Genomic DNA, 3,708 nt, shown 5'->3' with positions numbered 1-3,708 from the left:
TGAAGTTAGAATAAGGAGTTTGGATTTTATTCTGAATTTTATTCTGACAGAAACCTATTGGAGGGTCTTGACTTGAGGAAAAACATGAATTGTTTATGTTTTGAAAAGATCATTCTGACTGCTTTTGTTTGGAGAATAGATTGTAAAGAATCAATGGTGAAAGCTGAGAGATGAGGGAGGAGCTACTCTATAGAATTTAAAATTCATCATGGAATGAACAGAATGCCTTCCTTTCAACAGAATCATAGAGTGACACAAAGAATGTTTCATTTAAACATCATAATATGCACAAAAATGTTATAAAAAAACTATAATACACAGAAGATTTCTGATAGAATTGTCTTCGACGCACATCAGTCGTTTGTATCTATTACAACCTTTTATTCAACAAGCAACTATAAAACCATTAAACTCCTCTTTAAGACAAACCCTCAAAGAAGAATTCATCCTATAATTCAGCTGTTTTTCATATGTGAGGTTACAGAAAAATTCTCATTCTTTCGAATTGTGACAAATGAACGGTGGGATGAAAATGGCATCAAAATCTATAATAAATTGTTCTTACAAACATTCAGATTCCTCTGAGATGTTCTAATTTCTCTGACAAACCTGCCTGCACCATAGTCCTTTTAGGTGGATTGACATAACGTGACGGGTTAAGTACATCTTCTTTCAAGTTCCAACTACTGAAGGGATTGAGTCATTTGGTTTTTTTTAAAAAAATTATCCTCCTGAGCTTCTGGTACCATGAAAGTCAAAAGGCCTTCCATGAAAGCCATGGTTTTCGAGGCTACAGCATCTGGAACTCATTGCTGAACAACTGCCCAGCTTCCCTGTATAAACATTGCCTTTCTCCCCTTCGTCTTTCTTTCTGATGTTAAATGCAAAATGTTGATAATCAAGAAATATTTTTTCATCCTCATAAAGCCTAAAAGATAAAAATAAGCCCTAAATGGAGTGCCTATTATTTAATTATCACAGAGGACTTCCTTTTTTTATTTTTTAAAGGAATCAAATATAGGTAGAGATGTTTAGAGCACAGTTAGATGTACAGGTCAGTCTTCAGGATTAGAGGAAAGTATGGACATGTTTTTACCCTTGAGATCTGAGCACTTAAAGACTGTTCAATTCACAGTAAAATGTCATAGATTTTTGAGTTAAAGCATATGTACATTCAAAGAAAAATCAGATTTTCAACTGCTGTCACTTGACAAAGAGCAATTATTTTTTGAAATGATGGTGGTCATAAGCAGTTTCATTTCTCCTCATGCTGAGAGATTTCAGTTTCTTTGATAAGACAACTCATTATACATTTTAAACTTTTTTTCATACACACAAATCTGAAGACATTTCTGTTTTCGAGAAGAGGCAGGACTCATAGGAAAACACACGTGTTCAAAGATCATTTAGCGATTAACACCAACTAAGAAGTTATGGTTTCATTGAAAAAAAAAATGTGTAAATCTTGTCAGAATATTGGTAAAGTCTATATTGGTAATATCTATACTATCTCTGTCTCTCCCGCCCACCCCAATCAGTCTGGATAGAGGTTTATCAATTTTATTGATCTTACAGAAAGCCTAGCTTTTGGTTTTCATTGATTTCCATTCCGATACTTACATATTATTTTTTTCCTTCTGCTTAATTTTAATTTCATTTGTATTTCTGAGATGGACCTTTCTTTTCTAATATAGGCATTTAAGGGGGTATATTTCCCCTAGCAGAATCTCACATATTTTCATTTATTATGTTATGCTTTCATTTCAAAATATTTTTTAATCTCCATTTTGATTTTTTTTGACCTATAAACACATTAAAAATATATTATTTATTTTCCAAAAATGTTGGGAATTTTACATATATCTTTGTTATTGATTTTTAAATTAATTCCATTTGGTCAAAGAACATACCTTGTATAACTGGAATCTTTGAAAATATATTGATCCTTATTATTATCATTATTTATTATTATTAGTTTGCCCAGAATGTGGTATATCTTGGTAAATATTCTATGTGCACTTGAAAAGAATACATATTATGCTGTGACTGGGCAGAGTAGTCTGTAAATGTTAATTAGGTTAAGTTAGTTTATTGTATTGTTCATATATATTACTGTTTTTCTGTCTACTTATTGAGACAAAAGTATTGGAATGTCTCACTATAATTGTGGTGTTGTCTATTTCTCCTCACAATTCTATCAGTTTTCGCTGCATGCATCTTGAAGCTCTGTTATTAGGTGCATAAACTTTTCAGATTTTTATATTTGTTTGATGGATTGACTCACTTATCATTATTCAATGGTCTTCTTTATTCCATGTAATATTTTTTTGTTCTGAAATCAACTTTGTCTGAAGTTTGGTAATTTTGAGATGTTTAAGGGAGGAAAGGGGCATAGAATTAGGCCAGAGAGATAAGCAGGGTGTTTTTGTTGTTCTTGTTGTTTTTAAGTATTTTTTACAATTCCATTTTATATCCTTTGTCGGTTCATTTGCTATAACTCTTCATTATTTTAGTGGTTGCTTTAAGATTACAGTATACATTTTTAACTTATCATAGTTTAACTTTCAAGTGATATTATACCACTTCACATATGGAATAAGACCTTTAAAACAGCATAGTACTTCCATTTCTTCTTTCTCGGTCTTTGTGGTATGATTGTTATGCATTTTATTTTTTTATATATAATAAACCTCACACCAGATTGTTTTTAATTTTATATAAACAGTTGATTGTCTCTTACAGAGTTTCAATAACAAACAAAAAACCATTGTCATATATTTCCTGATATAGTTAGTATTTCCAATGCTCTTCATTCCTTTGAGTATGTTCATATCTCCATCTGATATCATTTTCTTTCTGCATGAAACTTTAAAAATATTTGCCATAATAAAGGTCTGTTGGCAATTAATTCTTCCAGTTTTTCTACATCCGACATCCTTTTCACCTGCATTTTTGAAAGATAATTTTGCTGGCTATAGAATTCCGAGCTGACATTGCTACTTCTTTCAGTATTTAAAGATGTTTCTTTATTGTCTTCTCAACCACATTGTTTCTAATGAGAAATATACTGTCACCTTATCTTTGTTCCTCTGTATACAATGTACATACATTGCATACAATGTATATGAAATTTTTTCTTCAGCTGCTTCTAGGACTTTGTCAATAGTTTTGAGAAATTTGTTTATGATGTGTGTTGATATAGTTTTCGATATATTTCTGATGCTGGGTTTGTAAAGATTCTTCTATTTCTAGGTTTATAATTTTCATTAAAGTTAGAAAACCTTCAGTTATATCTTGAAATATTTTTTTCTCTCTCTTTCTCCTACTCAGTTAAACATATATTAGGCTACTTGAAGTTGTCCTAAAGTTCACAGATATACTATTTGTTTATTTATTCTTTTTTCTCTTATGTACGACTTTAGTTCTTATTGCTATACTTTCAGTTTTACTGTTTTTCTTCTCCAATGTGTAATCTACCATTTATTCCATCTAGTATATTTTTCATATAAGGCATTATTGTTTTCATCTCTAAAAGGTTGTTTTTTTTATTTTTTTTTAATGTTTTCGATATCTCCACTTGACTTTTTGAGCATGTGAAACAATTGTATTAACTGTTTCAATATCTCTGTCTTCTGAATTTGACATTTGTGTTAGATCTGCTGATTTTGATTGATTGATTTTCCCTCTTGTTATTGGATATATTTTTCT

Source organism: Pteropus vampyrus, unplaced genomic scaffold (genome assembly GCF_000151845.1).
Source record: "Pteropus vampyrus isolate Shadow unplaced genomic scaffold, Pvam_2.0 Scaffold11, whole genome shotgun sequence".
Classification (NCBI taxonomy): domain Eukaryota; kingdom Metazoa; phylum Chordata; class Mammalia; order Chiroptera; family Pteropodidae; genus Pteropus; species Pteropus vampyrus.
This window is presented reverse-complemented; position numbering follows the sequence as displayed.